This window comes from Pongo abelii, chromosome 6 (genome assembly GCF_028885655.2).
Source record: "Pongo abelii isolate AG06213 chromosome 6, NHGRI_mPonAbe1-v2.0_pri, whole genome shotgun sequence".
NCBI classification, from domain to species: Eukaryota; Metazoa; Chordata; class Mammalia; order Primates; family Hominidae; genus Pongo; species Pongo abelii.
In genome coordinates, this window is record NC_071991.2 from 141,864,428 (window position 1) to 141,885,943 (window position 21,516).

Consider the following 21,516-nt stretch of genomic DNA (forward strand, 5'->3'; position numbering starts at 1 on the left):
AGGCGGGAGAATCACTCGAACCTGGGAGGCTGAGCTTGCAGTGAGCTGAGATCGCGCCACTGCACTCTGGCTACAGAGAGAGATTCTGTCTCAAAAAATAAATAAATAAATAAAGTAAATTAAGTCACATATGTTTTTCTCCTATTTGTATGCTTCAGTGATTTTCCAGTGTACTTAGAGGAAAATTAAAACTTCTTGCTGTGGTCCTGTGTGATCTGGCTCCAGTTTACCACCCCAGCTTCATCTCAGGTGACTCTTCTGATCCTTCAAGCACTTGAAATAGATCAAACTTTCCCATTTCAAGGTGTTCACACATGCTGTTCCTATGCTTGGCCGAACTATTCTCTTTGTTCTTGTGACTAGTTCATAGCCAGGATTTAGCTTAAATGGTATCCCTCAATGTCAAGTCCTTCAGCCACATTATCTACTTAACATCTGCCTCCTGATATTTTCTTTTTGTTTCCATTACAGCTCTTAACACAAGATGTAATTATATGTTTATTTGTTTACAATCTATCTCTTTTACCATATTTTAAGTTTCATGGGTATAGAAACTATCCCAGTTTGTTTCAACAATGTATACCTGTGTATAGGACATATCTAGCACAGTGGCTGGGCTCTAAGTGTTAACTGTTTGTTGAATGAATAAATGAACTAATAATGTGGACCTTTTAGTTGGAAGAGAGAGAAAATTATCAGATTCATGGCACAAATTGCAATTTTGGGTAATTCACAATTTGATACATGACAGGTATTTGGTAAGCAGATTAAGTTATAATGCTTCCTGAAAATATGGATTGGCCATTTTGAGAATTGAAGAATCCAGAAACTAGGGATAAAATGTGGCATTTTAATGTCCATTCTAGAGAATACAATGAGACTTGCATTACACTTTGGTAAAGTCCGTAGTCACCAGAGGCCATTGCTTTTCAGAGGCTGAGAAGAGAAGCAATAGCCAGAGCTACAGCCCATTAGGGCTGTTACAGTCTTCAAAGATGGGCACAGACAACCAAAAAATGGCTTTGTAGGCAGCATATAGTTGAATCTTGCTTTTTAAAATTCAGTCTGACAATCTCTGCCTTTTGATTAGGGTGTTTAGACCACATATAAAAGTTGTTGAGTCTGTAATTCCAGTACTTTGGGAGGCCGAGGTGGGCGGATCACGAGGTCAAGAGATCAAGACCATCCTGGCCAATATGGTGAAACTCCTGGCCAATATGGTGAAACTCCGTCTCTACTAAAAACACAAAAATTAGCTGGGCATGGTGTTGTGAGCCTGTAGTTCCAGCTACTCGGGAGGCAGAGGCAGGAGAATCGCTTGAACCCGGGAGGTGGAGGTTGCAGTGAGCCGAGATCGCTCCACTGCACTCCAGCCTGGTGACAGAGTGAGATTCTGTCTCAAAAAAAAAATTGATATAGTTGAGTTTAAATTTATTATCTTAGTGTTCTTTTTCTAGTTGTCACACCTGTTCTTATTTCCTCTTTTCTCCTTATTTTTGAGTCATGGAGTATTTTTATGACTCAATTTTATCTCATTTGTTGGCTTATTAGTATATTATTGGTTTATAAAATTCATTGATTTTTTTTAGTGATTGCATTAGGACTTACAGGATATATGTTTAATTTATCAGAATGTGCCTTAAAGTGACGTTAAATCACTTCATTGAAATATAAGAGCCTTTACAACCTTAGACTTCTTTTTTTTTTTTTTTTTTTTTTTGAGGCAGAGTCTCGCTCATTCACCCAGGCTGAAGTGCAGTTGTGCCATCTCAGCTCACTGCAACCTGTGCCTCCTGGGTTCAAGTGATTCTCCCAGCTCAGCCTCCCGAGTAGCTGGGATTACAGGTGTGTACCACCACACCTGGCTAATTTTTGTATTTTCAGTAGAGACGATATTTCACTATGTTGGCCAGGCTGGTCTTGAACTCCTGACCTTAGGTGATCTGCCTGCCTTGGTCTCCCAAAGTGCTGGGATTACAGACAACATTAGACTTCTGTGTCTCCCTCTCCGCCTTCGTGCTATCATTATACAGTTTTCTTCTACGTGTTATAAACCCCACAACACATTGTTATTTTTTATTTCAATGGTCAGTTATCTTTAAAAAATGTTTTCAAAATAAGGAAAAAGAGTATTCTGTATTTACTTACATATTTATCATTTCCAGTGCTCTATCCTTTGGATAAATCCAAAGGATATCATTTTCCATGTTAAAGCAATGTCTTCAAGATTTCTTGTAGTAAAAATCTGGTGGTAATTTCTTTCAGCTTTTATATTTGTGAATAGTGTTTATTTTGTCTTCATTTCTGAAAGCTGGGTATAGAATTCTATGCTGATACGTTTTGTTGTTTCTTGAATACTACTATAAAGATGTTGGTCCATTTTCTTCTATCTTATATATTGCCACTAAAAAGAAAGCTGCTATCACCATTCTTATCTTTGTTTCTCCCCACAGGTGACTTTTTGTCTCTAGTTGATTTTAATATTTTCTCTTTATCACTGATTTTAAATAGTTTATGACGTGCCTTAGTGTAGTTTTATGTGTCTTGTGTTTGGGATTCATTTGGCTTCTTGGATTTGTGAGTTTATAGTTTCCATCAAATTAGGAAATTTTTTTCATTGATTATTTCTTCAAATATTTTTTTCCATCCTTCTCTCTCTCCCTTTGGGGCCACCAATTTTACATATATTAGCCTTTTGAAGTTGCCTTATGGTTCCCTAATGCTGTTCATGTTTTTTGTCTCTGTGTTTCATTTTGGAGAGTTTCTATTGCTATAGCTTCAAGTTTTGTATTTTTTTCTTCTTCAGTGTCTGTAGTTATTATATCCAGTTTGTCATCTCAGACATTAATTTTTTTCATCCCTAGACATTTGATTTGGGTGTTTTATATCTTCAGTGTCTAAACATGCAAATATTCTCCTTTATCTTCTAGAATAGATGAAATAAAATTATGTAACTGCTTTAATGCCCTTGTCTACTATTTTTATATCTATTTCTATCAATACTTTTGTCCAGATTATGGCTCATTTTTTTCTGCTGCTTTGCATAGTTGGAAGTGTTTTATTAGAGGCTAGACATTGTAACATTGTGAATTTTACCTTACCAGATTTACTGTGTGAGAAGGTGTGTGTGTATATGTAAGTGTGTGTGTGTTTGTGTCCTTGTTCTGTATCCTGTTACTTGGAAGTACTATCACCTTTTCAAGACACTTTTAAGATTTTTAAGATAGAGAGGTCTTCCATCTAAGGCTAATTTTCCCTACTGCTAAAGCAATATCTTCTAAATACTCCACCCAATGCCCCATGAATTACAATGTCCTTCCACTCTGGCTGGTAGAAATCCAAACTATTCCTGGCCCTGTGTGAACTTCACTGGTTATTTTACCTTTTCTTTTTCATTGGTTCTTTCCTGGCTAGGGTAGTTTCCTCACACACGTAGTAATTAGTACCCAGCCGAGGGTTCTCTTGCTCCATCCTTCTCTCCTTCAGCTCCTCTCCGGGTGGTGCTCTCCTTCCCAGTACCCACCTTCATCTTCCCAAATTCTCAATTCGGTATCCTCAACTCAGCTAGACCACCCTCTGGCCTGAAATCTGGAACTTTCCTCTAGACAATAAGCCACAGTAATTGTGGGCTCATCTTGTTTCCTTTTTCTCAAGAATGATTGTCTTGTACTGGCTGTTGTGCAATATCTGAAAACCATTGTTTTACATATTTTGTAAAGTGTTCTAATTGTTTGGGATGGTAGGGTAAATCTGGTTTCTGTTTGCCCATTTTGGCTGGAAGATGAAGTGCCCACAAACTATACATGTTGACTAGTTCTCCACTGTGTACAGGATAAAGTTCAAACTCATTAGTTTAGCATACTTAGTACATTACAAGCAGACTTCATGACAATCTCCTACCCACACCTCACCCACTTCTAGTAACTCAAGACAGCGTGCCACCTCTTGACCATATCCATACTTTTTCATGTCTTACTGCATTGCACATGCTCTTGTCTTTGTCTAGGATGACTTTATTACCCTGTATCTTCCATCTTTCCAAATCCTGCTTGTTCCTCAAGACTCAACTCAATTACCAGTTCCTCTGTTAAATTTTACCAGACCTGAGTATTAGTTGCTACAGGATATGATTTTATTATGTTCTTATAACGCTATTATAGAGTGTCTTTATTTGACTTACACACCTGATGGAGATGTCTTCATCTCCTCAAGGGCAGTAACCTCAACATCTTATTCACATTTTCATCTCTCAGCCTAGCTTAGTGCCTGACTTAGGTTCTTGGCAAATGTCTACTTACTTCTGAATGAATGCCCTGTCATAGTGCATAATCTTGCTTTCTGAAAATAGTACTGGCTTGCTTATTTGGAGGCATGTGGGAATGATTAAAAAAATAAAATAAAACTTGGACTGGAATAGCCGCCATGGTCTAGCAGGTGTTCCGTGTTATGTTAATCACAGAGGATGCTGGACAGGTGCTGGTTCCCTTCTAAGCCTTTATCTCAGCATTAAAATAATTCATAGCCAATAGCTGGGATTTTTCTGTCACAGATGGTGGAGTTCTGTGACTTATGTCTGGGAGAGGTAAATGCAGGAAGAGTTTTCCTTGGAAGTTCCATAAAGGGAATATAATCACTTCCAAAGCATCAGCTTCAACTGAAAGAGCTGGAATCAGCTACTTCTGGCCTGACCGAAGCCAGTGTCTTAGACAGCTATGTCTCAGGTATGCCCTGAACTGCCTGGGGCATGTGTCTCAGGATAATGTATATTAAGGATTCAAGATTCTTAACTGTTCATGAAGGCTAACAATTTAGGAAAGAGCAAACATTTTAGAAGCCCACCTCCTTATTCAAGATGGAGAAGAGTAATCAGATATGTCTCTGAATAAAACAAAGTCCACCAGAATGTTACACACACACACACACACACACACAGACACACACTCACACACTCTTACTCTCTCTCTCTCTTCTGAGTTTGTTTACTTGCCTGCCAGACAAAGGAGTATACACTGTCAACAAAATTCACTGAATACTTAATGGGAGGGGGTCATGGTGAGGATCAAAAGACTTTATTCACTAGAAAAGGGCTTCAAGGTGGTTATACTAAGTAGTGATTGAAAACTCCCTCTCTGAATGGAACAAAATGAGTTCTTGTCCATACATGTTTGGCTTAATCATGTCCCATTTTAGAAAGTAATCTGTACTTTGGTACACTGAGGTTCTGACATACCAGATTACTCACAATTCTGAGTCCTTTATCAGCTTGGGATGTTGGCTTGCTGAAAGTTCATGGCTGTTCAGTGACTTCATCTGATTGGAAACAGTCTTGATGAACCCAACACTCAGTTTTGACTTCTTCTATGCACATGTAGCTATAAGTGTAAAATTGTCCTTTTATAGATGTGCTCATGTAATTCATCCCATGTAGAATTTGGGCAGGGGGCATACCTGATTTAGCTTGGAGAAGGGCACAACATGAACTGTATATTGGTAGGGGAAAATTAATGATATTCGATATATATAAGACTCTCAAAAATATAATTTATCAAATGCTGAAGAAAAGAATTTGGGCTTTGCAGTAGGGAAGACTTAGTTTTGCATTGCATTTCTGAACATATTCATCTTAATCTCAGTTTTTTTCATATAAAACAAAATATCAGTCTTATCAGCTAATGGGAAGATTAAATGAGATGATGTATGTAAGCAACTCCCGCAGTATCCTACTGTGTCCGAAATTGGTGGGTTCTTGGTCTCACTGACTTCAAAAATGAAGCTGCGGACCCTCGCAGTGAGCGTTACAGTTCTTAAAGGCGGTGTGTCCGGAGTTTGTTCCTTCTGAGGTTCAGATGTGTTCAGAGTTTCTTCCTTCTGGTGGGTTCGTGGTCTCAATGGCTTCAGGAGTGAAGCTGCAGACCTTCACGTGAGTGTTACAGCTCATAAAGGCAGTGTGGACCCAAAGAGTGAGCAGTAGCAACATTTATTGCAAAGAGCGAAAGAACAAAGCTTCCACAGTGTGGAAGGGGACCCAAGCAGGTTGCCACTGCTGGCTTGGGCAGCCTGCTTTTATTCTCTTATCTGGCCCCACCCACACCCTGCTGATTGGTCCATTTTGCAGAGAGCCGATTGGTCTGTTTTACAGAGAGCTGATTGGTCCATTTTGACAGGGTGCTGATTGGTGCGCTTACAATCCCTGAGCTAGACACAAAAGTTCTCCACATCCCCACTAGATTAGCTAGATACAGAGTGTCGATTGGTGTATTTACAAACCCTGTGCTAGACACAGAGTGCTGATTGGTGCATTTACAAACCTTGAGCTAGATACAGAGTGCCGATTGGTGTATTTACAATCCCTTAGCTAGATATAAAGATTCTCCAAGTCCCCACCAGACTCAGGAGCCCAGCTGGCTTCACCCAGTGGATCCCACACCGGGGCCACAGGTGGAGCTCCCTGCCAGTCCCGCGCCATGCGCCCGCACTCCTCAGCCCTTGGGTGGTCAATGGGATTGGGTGCCGTGGAGCAGGGGGTGGTGCTTGTCGGGGAAGCTTGGGCTACGCAGGAGCCCACGGCAGTGGTGGGGGAGGCTCAGGCATGGCGGGCTGCAGGTCCTAAGCCCTGCCCCATGGGGAGGCAGCTAAGGCCCGGCGAGAAGTTGAGCACAGCAGCTGCTGGCCCAGGTGCTAAGCCCCTCACTGCCCAAGTGTGGGGCCCGCCGAGCCCACACCCGCCTGGAACTCATGCTGGCCCTCAAGCACCGTGCGCAGCCCCAGTGCCCGCATCGCTCCCTCCACACCTCCCTGCAAGCTGAGGGAGCTGGCTCTGGCCTTGGCCAGCCCCGAAAGGGGCTCCCACAGTGCAGTGGCAGGCTGAAGGGCTCCTCAAGCGTGGCCAGAGTGGGTGCCAAGGTCGAGGAGGCGCTGAAAGCGAGTGAGGGCTGCGAGGGCTGCCAGCACGTTGTCACCTCTCAATCCCCCCTCTAAACAGGACACCCCAACTGCTGTTGGGAATTTGGCCGATGACCGCTCTAGCTACTTCCTGCTGGATAAGGGCAAAGAAGGGGCCCTGCAGTTGTAGTGTCTTCCAGAGGGGAACTCTCTAGGCCAGTGGAAATGCCAGTGGGTCGGTCTGGGGTCCTCGGTAGTAGTTGTTAGTTTAACTCATTTGGGGTTCCATTTGTAAGACCATCTGTAGCTTGATGGCTTCAATTCTAGAGGAAACAAATTTGACAAGGAGGTTAAAAATAAAGGGCCCAAAGGCGAGTAACAGCAAGATGGCTGCCATGGGACTTAGAAATGGGAGAAGCCATGTTGCCCAACTCCAGAGGTTGGTATAAGAGTTTGAAAGGCATTGTCTGATATCAGAAGCCTTTTCCTGTAAATGCCGGGTGGCATCTCGTACTATCCCTGACTGGTTAGTGTAAAAACAACACTCTTCCCCTAAGAAGGTGCAGAGTCCTCCTTTCTCAGCAGTGAGGAGGTCTGGGCCTCGGCAGTTTTGGAGAGTCACTGCTGCCAAAGAGTCTAATTGGGATTGTGAAGTAAGAATAGATTTCATTATTTCTTGCAAACTGTCTGAGAAATCCTTTGAGAGTATGTGGTAGTAGGATAATGAAGTAGATAAACCGGCTATTCCAGTTCCTGTAGCAGTAGCCATTCCTAACCCTATAAATAGGGATATTAGTTGTATGGCTCTGCACTGATGGACTTGAGCTTTGAGGGGTACTGAGAAGGTCTGATTTCCTGGGGCAATGTTAATGTTGGGACTTAGACAGACTAAGGTGCAGGTGCCTGTCCAGTTAGTGGGGAGGCAGATATAGGTTGATGTTCCACATAAGAAGAATATGCCTTGGCTGGGTAGACAGAAATTTACCCTGGCTTTTAAAGGAATAGGGTACACTGTTTTTTCCTTACTACTTCTTTCTCTCTTCAACTTCTTCTTTGTTTCTTCCTCTCTTTTTTTCTTTCTCTGACTTTCTCTTTTTTTCTTTCCTTCTTGCTGGTCTTTCCCTACTTCTGCCAGCCACTTATGCTGCTGTTCTCCCCTCTCCTTCTCATTTTGATGGCTTTGGCAGTGTAAGACTGCCACCTCCTTGTGTTTTTGCATTGCGTGCAATAACTCTATAATTTCCTTGTGGTATTTAATGGCGGTTCCCCCAGAGGTTAGGAACTCTCTCTCTTTCCATATTGCAGCACGGGCATGTAGGATTAGATAAGCATACTTGCTATCTGTACACACATTTATTCTTTTTCCCTTTCCCAGTTCTAAGGCTCGGGTAAGTGCCACTAGTTCTGCTAACTGGGCACTGGTCCCTGGGGGAAGAGGCTTACTTTCAAGTATGGTTACATCACTAACTATGGCATAACCTGCCGTTCATATCCCATTCTCCACAAATGAACTTCCATTGGTATATAGGTTAAGGTCAGGATTAGCTAAGGGGACTTCTAAGAGATCATCTTGGGTGGCATAAGTCTGGACTGTAATTTGTTGGCAGCCAGCTCGATTGGTTCCCCATCCTCTGGGAGAAAAGCGGCAGGGTTGAGGGCCACACACATGCATATTTGAAGCACCGGTCCCTCAAGGAGTAGTGCCTGGTATCTAAGTAGGCAGTTGTCTGATAGCCATAAACTTCCTTTGGCACCTAGTATGCCATTTACATCATGAGTAGTCCAGACAGTGAGATCCTTTCCTTGTATTATTTTGATAGCCTCTGACATTAAGACGGCCGCTGCTGCAACTACCCTTAAACAGTGAGGCCAGCCTTTTGCTACTACATCAGTTTCCTTACTTAGGTATGCCACTGGTTGTGGGGTTCTCCCACGAGTCTGCGTAAGGACTCCAAGAGCTATCCCAGCAATCTCTGGGATGTATAAAGAGAAGTTTTGTCCTGTAGGAAGGCTTAAAGCTGGAGCTTGTACTAGGGCCTGCTTTAAGGTTTTGAAGGCTGTTTCTGCCTCTGATTCCCATTCTACTAGATGAGTATTTGCCCTCTGGGTTTCCTTGATCAGAGTATAGAGGGGCCTGGCTATCTCACTGTATCCAGGGATCCATAGTCAGCAAACGGTGGTAATTCCAAGGAACCCCTGCAACTGTTTTAATGTCTTAGGGTGAGGATAAGCCAGTATAGGCTGTATTCATTCCTTGCTGAGAGCCCTGGTCCCTCTGGCTAAGATTAGGCCTAGATATTTGACCTGCTGTAGGCAAAGCTGGGCCTTTGACCTAGACACCTTGTACCCTTGATTAGCTAGAAAGTTCAAGAGATCTACAATAGCCTGCTGGGACGAGGCTTCTGAACTGGTAGCCAAAAGTAAATCATCCACATATTGAAGGACCAGAGTGCCTGGACTTCAGAAGTGGCCTAGATCTTGGGCCAGTGCCTGACCAAACATATGAGGGCTATCCCTAAACCCTTGGGGCAAGACCGTCTACATAAGTTGGGATGTGTGGTCTGTGGGATCCTTAAAGGCAAAGAGAAACTGGGAGTCAGAGTGCAGGGGAATACAGAAGAAGGCATCCTTGAGGTCCAGAACCGTGAACCATTCTGCTTCCTCTGGTATTTGAGAGAGCAGGGTATAGGGGTTGGGTACAACTGGATATAGAGGAATTACTGCCTCATTGATGAGTCTAAGATCTTGCACTAGTCCCCACTGACCATTCGGTTTTTGTACTTCTAGAATTGGGGTGTTGCAGGGACTGCTGCATTTCCTTACTAAGCCTTGAGTTTTCAAATGTTTAACAATATTCTGTAATCCTTTATGAGCTTCAGGCCTTAAGGGATATTGCCTTTGATAAGGAAAAGTGGTGGGATCTTTTAACCTGATTTGGAGTGGGTGGGCATTTTTTGCCCTTCCAAATTGTACCTCTGGTATTTGAGAGAGCAGGGTATAGGGGTTGGGTACAACTGGATATAGAGGAATAACTGCCTTATTGATGAGTCTAAGATCTTGCACTAGTCCTCACTGACCATTCGGTTTTTGTACTTCTAGAATTGGGGTGTTGCAGGGACTGCTGCATTTCCTTACTAAGCCTTGAGCTTTCAAATGTTTAACAATATTCTGTAATCCTTTATGAGCTTTAGGCCTTAAGGGATATTGCCTTTGATAAGGAAAAGTGGTGGGATCTTTTAACCTGATTTGGACTGGGCGGGCATTTTTTGCCCCTCCAAATTGTACTTCCAATGCCCAGACTTCAGGGTTGATTCCCTCCTCAAGTAGGGGACAACAAATGGGTAACTTGTTCCCCATATTCATGTAGATAATAGCTCCAGCCTTGGCTAATATATCCCTCCCTAATAAGGGTGTGGGACTTTCAGGCATAACAAGAAAGGCATGTGAAAAGAGCAAAGTCTCCCAATTACAACTGAGGAGGTGGGAGAAATACCTGGTTACAGGCTGTCCCAGGATTCCTTGGATGGTAGTGGACCTTGAGGGCAGTCATCCAGGACAGGAGATTAACACTGAGAAGGCTGTGCCAGTGTCCAGGAGGAAGTCAATTTCCTGGCCCTCAATAGTTAAACATACCCGGGGTTCAGTAAGTGTGATGACATGAGCTGGTGCTTGCCCCAGGCACCCTCAGTCCTGTTGTTGGATCATCTGGTTGGGGGCTTCTGACCCAGAGAACCTTCATCCTCTGGGGCAGTGCACCTTCAAGTGATTGCCTCGGCATAGTGGACATGGACGAGGGGGCAGCTTGTTTCTCGTTGGACAATCTTTTTTAAAGTGTCCTAGTAAACCACACGGATAACAAGCCCTACCAGGTGATTGGCCTGCTCCATTTTCTGTCCTCTCTGAACCACCAAGGTTTGTTTGTCTGAGGGCCACGACTGAGGCTGTGGCCTTTCTCCAATCTCACTTTTCCTTTTGGGCCTGTTCCTCTTGGTCCCTATTATAGAACACCGAGGTTTCCAGGTTTAATAATGCCTCTAAGATTTTGTTCAGGGCCCAGGGCTTGCTTTTGGAGCTTTCTCCTGATATTTGCAGCTGATTGGGTAATAAACTTATCTTTTAGAATCAATTGACCCTCGAGTGATTCAGGTGACAGGGGAGTATATTTTCTTAAGGCCTCTCATAGCCGCTTGAGGAAGGAAGGATTTTCTTCCTTTCCCTGAGTTATGGTGGACATCATTGAATAATTCATGGGCTTTTTTCTAATTCTCCTTAGTCCTTCTAGAACCCAGGTCAACAGATGTTTATGACTCCAGTCCCCATGATCTGAGTCAGGGTCCCAGTGGGGATCCATACTGGGGATGGCTTGCTGACTGGTAGGGAATTTGTCCCTTTTTTCAGCTGTCATTCTATCATCTACTGACTAAGATACCAGGTATTTCCAAACTCTCAGGCTGCAGCTAAAGCTGCATTCTTTTCATTAAAGGCCAGGGTTTGATCTAACAGTAGCATGACATCTCTCCAAGCGAAGTCAAAGGTTTGCCCTAGATCCTGTAGGACATCTATGTACCTATCAGGATCATCTGAAAACTTCCCCAGGTCTGCCTTGATCTGCTTTAAATCAGAGAGGGAGAAGGGGACATGTACCCAGGTTAGGCCAAATTCCCCTCCTCCTACAGCTTGAAGGGGACATAACTGATAACCCGGGGGTCTTTGTGGTCCTTTGGAGATTTCTTTGCTTATTTCCTTCTGGGCAGGGGAGATTAGAGGAGGATTATCATTAATAGGAAGGGGAGCTATAGGGAGGCTAGGATATGGGGGTAAGCTGAGAGGTCCTCCTGTGGGATGTAAATTGTAAGCTTTGCATAATTGTGTATTCTCCCTCAATGAAAAGAAAGCTTGGACATAAGGTATTTCACTCCATTTGCCTTCCCTCTTACAGAGAAGGTCAAGCTGCAGGATAGTATTGTAATTTGTACTTCCCTCAGGTGGCCATTTTTCCCCATCAGAGAGAGAATATTGGGGCCAAGCCATAGTGCAGAAAAAAGTGAGCCACCTCTTTTTCAGGGTTTGTGGGTCAAATTGGTCCCAATAGCTTAGGATGCATTTCAAGGGTGAGCCTGTTGATGCCTGAGTGTTTCCCACCTGAAAGATAAAACTGCCCATGGTTTTGATTTGTTTTGTTTTTCCCCCTGCCCAAGAACCCACAACGGTCCCCGGACCCTGCTGATCGGAATAGTTGTGCTCACCAACGCAGCAGCAGAAACACTAGTTTTCCTCCCAGACCACATGGAGGACCGAGGAAGGTCGGATTTAGTGGCCCTTACCGATGCATTCTCAAAAACCTGCACCCTTGCCTGTCCTCCTAGTATACAAGGAGGACCGACCAAGAAAAATCGGATTTAGTGGCCCTTACCGACACATTCTCGAAAACCTGCTAGAGTCCTAAGCATTCTCCTGTTAGTATTGGGACTTTACCCCTGTCCTATAAAGGTGTTATGCCCCAAAAATGAAGTGGAGGGCCACACCCTGAGGGAGGGAAGGGATCTCCAGGGTTGGAATAGTGACACCTTTTGTCCTCACTTATATGAATAGGAAGGATACAATTTCTGAGTCTCCCCATATCCTAGCTTCAGGAATAGGTGTTTTTAGGCCTATTAGTCTGAGGAGGGATCCTAAAATTCCAGGTAGTCCCCAGTACAATGGGGCTTTGGGCAAAAATTATGTCTTTCTGATTGGTGAGCCCAGGTGCCTAAAGAAGGTAACGGAGTCCTGGAGTTTATACTAGAAATCATTCTTATAGAAGAAACTAGAAAAGCACCAGAGACAGGTAGCAATTTTTAGAAGCGGGACTAACCTCGGAGAAGAGAGGCAAGAGGAAGTTTGTCTGGCAGGCATTAGGACCCAGGGGGCAAGGGTCAGGATAGATAGGACAGAGGGGCGAGTCTCACTTGGGCAACACGCCTTTGAGAGTTCCGCTCATGGCCACAGCATCAGCCAACTTGTTGTCGGGACCCCGAAGCTGCATGGCTTTCCTCTCTGTCAACCCTCGGCTCAGCCCAGAAGTACAGGAAAAGTGGAAGCCGGTTCGAGGCAAACCAATGCTCCCAACTCCGAAGAGTTGGGGGTTGTTAGAGAGCCCTTTCCCAAAAAGCCTGATACCCATGTCTTTAGTCCGGCGGCCATGCTAGTCGCTTTTAAATGGCTGACAAGTGCCTGGTATTTAGCCCCCAAATTCTAAGGAAAAATAGGACAGAATAGCAAGCGAAAGGTGTCTGATGGTACTCACTGCTTGGCAATAGGCAATTGTCTTGCCGCTCAGCAATAGGTGATGGTCTCACCACTCAGCAATAGGTGAAAGTCCCTTCATGGTTGCCAAAATGTGTCTGGAATTGTGGGTTCTTGGTCTCACTGACTTCAAGAATGAAGCTGCGGACCCTCGCGGTGAGTGTTACAGTTCTTAAAGGCAGCATGTCTGGAGTTTGTTCCTTCTGAAGTTTGGATGTGTTTGGAGTTTCTTCCTTCTGGTGGGTTTGTGGTCTCACTGGCTCAGGTGTGAAGCTGCAGACCTTCGCAGTGAGTGTTACAGCTCTTAAGGCAGCGCGTCTGGAGTTGTTCATTCGTCCCGGTGGGTTCAGGGTCTCAATGGCTTCAGCAGTGAAGCTGCAGACCTTCACAGTGAGTGCTGCAGCTCATAAAGGCAGTGTGGACCCAAAGAGTGAGCAGTAGCAAGATTTATTGCAAAGAGTGAAAGAACAAAGCTGCCACAGTGTGGAAGGGGACCCGAGCAGGTTGCCACTGCTGGCTCGGGCAGCCTGCTTTTATTCTCTTATCTAGCCCCACCCACATCCTGCTGATTGGTCCATTTTGCAGAGAGCCAATTGGTCTGTTTTACAGAGAGCTGATCAGTCCGTTTTGACAGGGTGCTGATTGCTGCGCTTACAATCCCTGAGCTAGACACAAAAGTTCTCCACGTCCCCACTAGATTAGCTATATACAGAGTGTCGACTGGTGTATTTACAAACCCTGTGCTAGACACAGAGTGCTGATTGGTGCATTTACAAACCTTGAGCTAGATACAGAGTGCCAATTGGTGCATTCAAAATCCCTTAGCTAGACATAAAGATTCTCCAAGTCCCCACCAGACTAACTAGATACGGAGTGCTGATTGGTGCATTCACAAACCCTGAGCTAGATACAGAGTGCTGATTTGTGCATTTACAATCCCTTAGCTAGACATAAAGATTCTCCAAGTCCCCACCAGACTCAGGAGCCCAGCTGGCTTCACCCAGTGGATCCCACACCGGGGCCACAGGTGGAGCTGCCTGCCAGTCCCACGCCATGCGCCTGCACTCCACAGCCCTTGGGTGGTCGATGTGACTGGGTGCCATGGAGCGGGGGGCAGTGCTTGTTGGGGAGGCTCAGGCCACGCAGGAGCCCATGGCAGCGGGTGGGGAGGCTCAGGCATGGTGGGCTGCAGGCCCCAAGCCCTGCCCCATGGGGAGGCAGCTAAGGCCCGGTGAGAAGTCAAGCACAGCAGCTGCTGGCCCAGGTGCTAAGCCCCTCACTGCCTGAGTGCGGGGCCCATCGAGCCCACACCCACCCGGAACTCAGGCTGGCCCACAAGCGCCGCACACAGCCCCATTTCCCGCCCATGCCTCTCCCTCCACACCTCCCTGCAAGCTGAGGGAGCCGGCTCCGGCCTTGGCCAGCCCAGAAAGGGGTTCCCACAGTGCAGTGGCAGGCTGAAGGGCTCCTCAAGTGCGGCCAGAGTGGGCGCCAAGGCCGAGGAGGCACCGAGAGCGAGCGAGGGCTGTGAGGGCTGCCAGCACGCTGTCACCTCTCACTACCTGCTTCTCATGGGATAAACAGTGAATAGCTGATAGCTTTTCTGTGGTGCAAACCCCCACCTACATGTACCCCACATATGTGCGTGCCTCCACTATCCCTGCATACCCTCCTGCACTCTTTGCCTCCTTCTGGCAATGTCCTTTCCCCTTCCCCTTCTATACTTGCACACCCCTTTTCATGTATAACTTATTTCTTGTTTCTCCCTAAAAATACACTATTTGCAGATCCAAAATATGACCTTAATTCATAGTCTTCATTAAAATTAGAGTATATTATAACTTCAGTACACTGTTCCTGTTTATTATAAGATTCTGAATGCTTGGTGTTGGGAATAAGACTGCCCTGAGGAAAGCAAATCATCAAATGCAGCTGCAAAACAGTTTTAGATTTGGGAACATCAGAGAACTAGCATCTTAGATGTTCAGAACCAGTGAGTATTACTCCCTTCATCCTCTATCCCCAATACAGGGCCCTACATGGCCTATGGCATAATTCTAATTTTACTCAAATGGCAAAGACCTTCTTTGATACACTGAGAACACTGTGGAATATTTGGTACTTGTTGACCAAGACTGGGAGATCTGTCCTTCTTTCTGTGCACAGGAGAAAACAGTCATATTTGAGATCAAGGAATTTGTGCAATTATAAACCAACAAATGCTCAACTTCCCATAAAACAAGATGGAAAACTGGGTGCCCTGTTTCATTATAAAAAAAAAAAAAGCATATGCCTTTGAGAATATTTAAGAATCCTGGATATCTGGCCCTGAAATCTGAGGGACTTTCTTCACCATTTTCTTACCAAATCTAGTTTAAAGCTTTCTGTAATGCATTTGAAGAATTTTTCTCAAGGAGTGACAAAAGTACATGGTACAAAGTGGCTTAGAGTGACTGCAATGTTGTTTTGAAATCTTTTAGGCAGGATTGGGACTGTAATATTCATTACTGTTTGATATAATTTGGCTCTGTGTCCCCACCCAAATCTCACCTTGAATTGTGTTCCCATAATTCCCACATGCTGTTGGAGGGACCAGGTGGGAGATGATTGAATCATGGGGGTGGATTCTCCCATACTGTTCTCATGGTAGTGAATAAGTCTCATGAGAGCTGATGATTTCATCAAGGGTTTCCACTTTCATGTCTTGCGCATTCTCTCTTTGCCTGCTGCCATCCATGTAAGATGTGACTTGCTCTTCCTTGCCTTCTACCATGATTGTGAGGCTTCCCCATCCACATGGAACTGTAAGTCCAATTAAACCTCTTTCTTTTGTAAATTACCCAGACTTGAGTATGTCTTTATCAGCAGCATGAAAACAAACTAATACACTGTTTGTTCAAAAACAGCCATCCATTAAAGATATGTACAGTGTGAACCTTATCAAAGAGGAAAAAGAAGACTGCAGTGTGACTTGGACAGGATACATTATGCTGCAATTTAAAAAAATGAATCCTCAAATTCCAGAGTCTTGAAACAACACCACTCATTTGTCACTCATAGTACATGTCCATCACTGGTCAGCAGGGCATTCTGCTGCATGTACACAAAGGCCCAAGCTGACCATCTTACAGCTCCTTCATGTGGAAAGCACATCTTCCTCCTTAGCCCTGCCAGCAGGAGAAATGAAGGCCTTTCAACTGCCTCAGCTTCTTCTGTCTCTCCATTCTTCCTGAAAACTTACTATCCATGGGTCCAAAAGATGATCTTTATTCATATTCCTCATTGGGAGAATGGAAATTGAAGATTGACCCCCTCTCTTCTGCTCATATTTTGTTAGCCTGAAGTAGTCTATGGTCATGATTAATTGGAAGGGCACTAGGAAATGTGTGAGAAAAATGGAATATTTGGGACAACAGTATTGTCTTTGCCTCAGCCTGCTCTTTTGATCACTGAATATCTATTTACCCCCCCTATTAGTCCACTTTTGCACTGCTAGTAAAGACATACCCAAGACTGGGCAATTTACAAAATAAAGAGATTTAATGGACTTAACAGTTCCACATGGCTGGGGAGGTTTCACAATCATGGTGGACGGCAAGGAGGAGCAAGTTACATCTTACATGGATGGTGGCAGGCAAAGAGAGAGCTTGTGCAGGGAAACTCCCCTTTTAAAAACCATCAGATCTCATGAGACTTATTCACTATCAAGAGATCAGCATGGTAAAGGCCTGCCCCCATGATTCAGTTACCTCCCATCAGGTCCTCTGACAACAGGTGGGAATTTGAGATGAGATTTGGGTGGAGACACAGCCAAACCATATCATTTAGTCCCTGGCCCCTCCCAAATCTCATGTCCTCACATTTCAAAACCAATCATGCCTTCCCAACAGTCCCTTAAAGTCTTAATTATTAAGCATTAACTCAGAAGTCCACAGTCCAAAGTCTTATCTGAGACAAGGTAAGTTCCTTTTGCTTGTGAGCCTGTAAAATCAAAAGCAAGTTAGTTACTCCCTAGAAACAATGGGGGTACAAGCATTGAGTAAATACAGCCATTCCAAATGGGAGAAATTGGCCAAAACAAAGTGGCTACAGGCCTCATGCAAGTCTAAAACCCAGTGGGACGTTCAAATCTTAAAGCTCCAAAATGATCTCCTTTGACTCCATGTCTCACATCCAGGTCACACTGATGCAAGAGGTGGCTTTTCATGGTCTTTGGCAGCTCTGCCCCTGTGGCTTTGCAGGGTACAGCCTCTCTCCTGGCTGCTTTCACAGGCTGGTGTTGAGTGTCTGTGGCTTTTCTGGGCCCATGGTGCAAGCTGTCAGTGGATCTACCATTCATTCTGGGGTCTGGAGGATGGTGGCCCTCTTCTCAGAGCTCCACTAGGTGGTGCCCCAGTGGTGACTCTGTTTGGGCGCTCTGACCCCATATTTCCCTTCTGTACTGCCCTAGCAGAAGTTCTCTATGAGAGCCCCGCCCCTGCAGCAAATTTCTGCCTGGGCATCCAGGCATTTCCATACATCTTCTGAAATCTAGGTGGAGGTTCCCAAACCCCATTTCTTGACTTCTGTGTATTTGTAGGCTCAACACCATGTGGAAACTGCAAAGGCTTGGGGCTTGCACCCTCTGAAGCCTCAGGCAAGTTCTACCTTGGCCCCTTTTGGTCATGGCTGGAGCGGCTGCAATGCAGGGCACCAAGTCCCTAGGCTGCACACAGCACAAGGACCCTGGGCCCAGCCCATGAAACCATTTTTTCCTCCTAGGCCTCCAGGCCTGTGATGGGAGGGGCTGCCCAGAAGACCTCTGATATGCCCTGGAGACGTTTTCCCTATTGTCTTGGGGATTAACATTTGGCTCCTTGTTACTTAAGCAGATTTCTGCAGCTGGGTTTAACTTCTCCTCAGAAAATGGGATTTTTTTTCTGTTGTATTATCAGGCTGCACATTTTCCAAACTTTTATGTTCTCCTTCCCTTATAAAACTGAATGCTTTTAACAGCACCCAAGTTACCTCTTGAATGCTTTGCTGCTTAGAAATTTCTTTCACCAGATATCCTAAATCATCTCTCTCAAGTTCAAAGTCCTACAAATCTCTAGGGCAGGGGTAAAATGCCACCAGTCTCTTTGCTAAAACATAGCGAGAGTTACGTTTGCTCCAGTTCCCAACAAGTTCCTCATCTCCATCTGAGACCACCTCAGCCTGGACTTTATTGTCCTGTTGCTATCAACATTTTGGGCAAAGCCATTCAACAAGTCTCTAGGAAGTTCCAAACTTTCCCACATTTTCCTGTCTTCTTCTGAGCCCTCCAAATTGTTCCAACCTCTGCCCGTTACCCAGTTCCAAATTCGCTTCCATGTTTTGGTGTATTTTCAGCAACACCCCACTCTACTGGTACCAATTTTCTATATTAGTCCGTTTTCATGCTGCTAATAAAGATTTACCCAAGACTGGGCAATTTACAAAGATAGAGGCTTAATTGGATTTACAGTTCCGTGCAGCTGAGGAAGCCTCACAATCATGGTGGAAGGCAAGGAGAAGCAAGTCACATCTTATGTGGATGGCAGCAGGCAAAGAGAGAGAGAGCTTGTGCAGAGAAACTCCCCTTTTTAAAACCATCAGATCTCGTGAGACTTATTCACTATCATGTGATCAGCATGGAAAAGACCTGCTCCCAAGATTCAGTTACCTTCCACTGGGTCCCTCCCACAACCTGTGGGAATTTGAGATGAGATTTGGGTGGGGACACAGCCAAACCATATCACTTCCTTATTCCAAATTTCCATAGACAACCTAAAAGTTCAATTTGATCAATGCATCTGGCACCCATTCCAGGATCACTGAGTGCTATACAATAGTCACTATATCAGATTAGGACCTGGCTCTTCTTGGTCTGCAGATCTAAGAGCTAAGAAGGCAAGTTTTCTGCTGCCCATATAACTAGTACCCAGTGGAAGAAGAAGAACAGATTAACATCAATAAACACATTCTGGGAAGCCAAGAATGGAAGTTATGAGCCTTCACTCTTCTGCTTTATTGGCCTCTTCTCACTAGAAAGAAGCAGCCCTTCTTCCACTTTCTGGCTTTTTTCTGCTGTCTGAAAGGGGTCTCATAGTTCTAATTATAATCTATCCCACTGCGTAATTAGTGTAAATGATGTTAAAGTGTCTGGTGGGGAGGAGAGGGGCGAGTATCTTTGAAAGGGGCAAAGACATTTTCCAAGGAGGAAGAGGTCATGGTGGGAACCCAGGTACTGCCTTGGCAAAGTTTTATGCGGAGGGAGAGGAACCCCACAGGGTTGGCTTAGTTTGTATCTCAGGACACCCAGGGGAACTGCCATTCCACCTGTTTTTCCTTTTTCAAGGCTCAGTCTTTCCTTTCTTCTTCCCTGCCTCCATTACATATTTCTGGAGCACATGCTGTGTGCAGACAGCACTTGGAAGTGGCCTGTGGATTTATCAGGGAATACGTGATAGTTCTTACCCTGTTGGTACCAACAGTCTACTGGGAGAAATAATTATAGTATTGTATGATAATTCTTAAAATAGAAATATTATCAATGTAATCTGGGAGGAGAGAAAAGGAAATGGCCAGCCTGAGAACATCGGTTTCTTCAGTGAACTCTGTATTAATTTCTGTGGTATTGTGCTCTCCTGAATCCTTATCTCAAGAAATTATTTGACCCTTTGTTTTTTGAATGTGCTTTCTCTGTCTCATATATTTGTACTTCTTTTTAATATCCAGAGGAATTTATCATGGGTCTGTTTTTGTCCTCTAGGGTTCTTCAAATCTTATAAACTGAGGCAGTATGGGAATTTATGGAAATATATATAAGTAGCTCATAGATTCTAGCAGCAGTGAAAAACCAGACTTGGAAAATGGCTTAGCAGAAGAGAAGTTCCTACTCCAGTAAGATTCTGGGTAGGCCATTACCGTGGGAACCTTGACACTAGAGTGGTAGTTGCTGGGACATCTCTCAACTCTTTCTACATCTTTTGAGTCTCCAATTCAACACACCAAGTCCTGAGTGGAAGCATCTAATTGACCTCACCTTGATGTGTGTTTACATTCTGGTCACTAGAGGGTAGGGGGAGGGAATAACTGACTTCTTTGCTCCCATAGTGAGGGGTGGGGACCTGCTCCCACCAAGATCCACACAGTAAAGTTTCTTCCAAAATAGGAGAGTATTTGGATTTTGAATATGTAGACAAGCAACTTCTCCCTCTGTCATTGCCTGCCTCCATTTTATCAGAAAATTCTGATTCATCCCAGATCTATAACTCCAGCTCTGACCATCTACTCCTGTTTTTCCAAATGCATTCAGGGGCATCCTCTTGGGTGCTCCATGGGATCTAAACTCACGTAGGATAATGACCAGGCACATCATCCTTCTTCCCCTTCTCAGACTATTTCTTTGAGAATCACCTGAGAAACGAGTTAAAAATGCAGATTTCCTAGACTTCCTCTGCCTCTTCTGCAATGCTGATTTTTGAGCTTCTGGAGGAAAGCCCAGGAATCTGCCATTTTCAGCAGGTAGCCCAGGAGATTTTCAAACTAATAATGGCTATGCTCTTTGGGAAACAGGGTTTTCACCTAATACAAATTTTTGCCAATGTTTTCTCTGCTGTATCGCTCAAGTCTTCCCACTCTTTTCCCTAAAACAGTATGTCTTCTCTATTGCAAAGACTACCTTCAAGCCATCTTTATTATTGGCTTTATACTGTATCTGTCCCACCATCACCAGTACAGAACTTTTTATAGGACTCTCTACCTATTCTGTGGTGATAGCATCAGGGAGATCCAGGGAAACTGCCTTCTACCTTCTGCATCCCTTGGAATTTGTCTGTATTTCCAGAAATTGAGTTTTGTGTAGCTGTTTTAGTTGATACAGTATGAGATAACTGGAGGCCGGGCTCGGTGGCTCATGCCTGTAATCCCAGCACTTTGGGAGGCTGAGGCAGGAGGATCACTTGAGCCTAGGAGTTCAAGACCAGCCTGAGAAACATGGTGAGACCCCATCTCTACAAAAAATAAGAAAATTACCCGGGTGTGATGGTGCATGCCTGTGGTCCAAGCTACTGGGGAGACTTAAGTGGGAAGATCACTTGAGCCCAGGAGGTTGAGGCTGCAGTGAGCCATGTTCATGCCGCTGCACTCCAGCCTGGGTAACAGAGTGAGAACCTGTCTCAAGAAAAAAAAAAAAAAGATAACTACAAAGGCACAGGTACTGACCATTTAGAATGGGTAATGACTAGAAGCAATAGGTGACTGATGCAAAAGTGGCCTGAATCCTCATCATAGTGAACAGTAACTCTTTGACTAGACTTGTTTCTGTAACCCAACAGGTTTTCACTA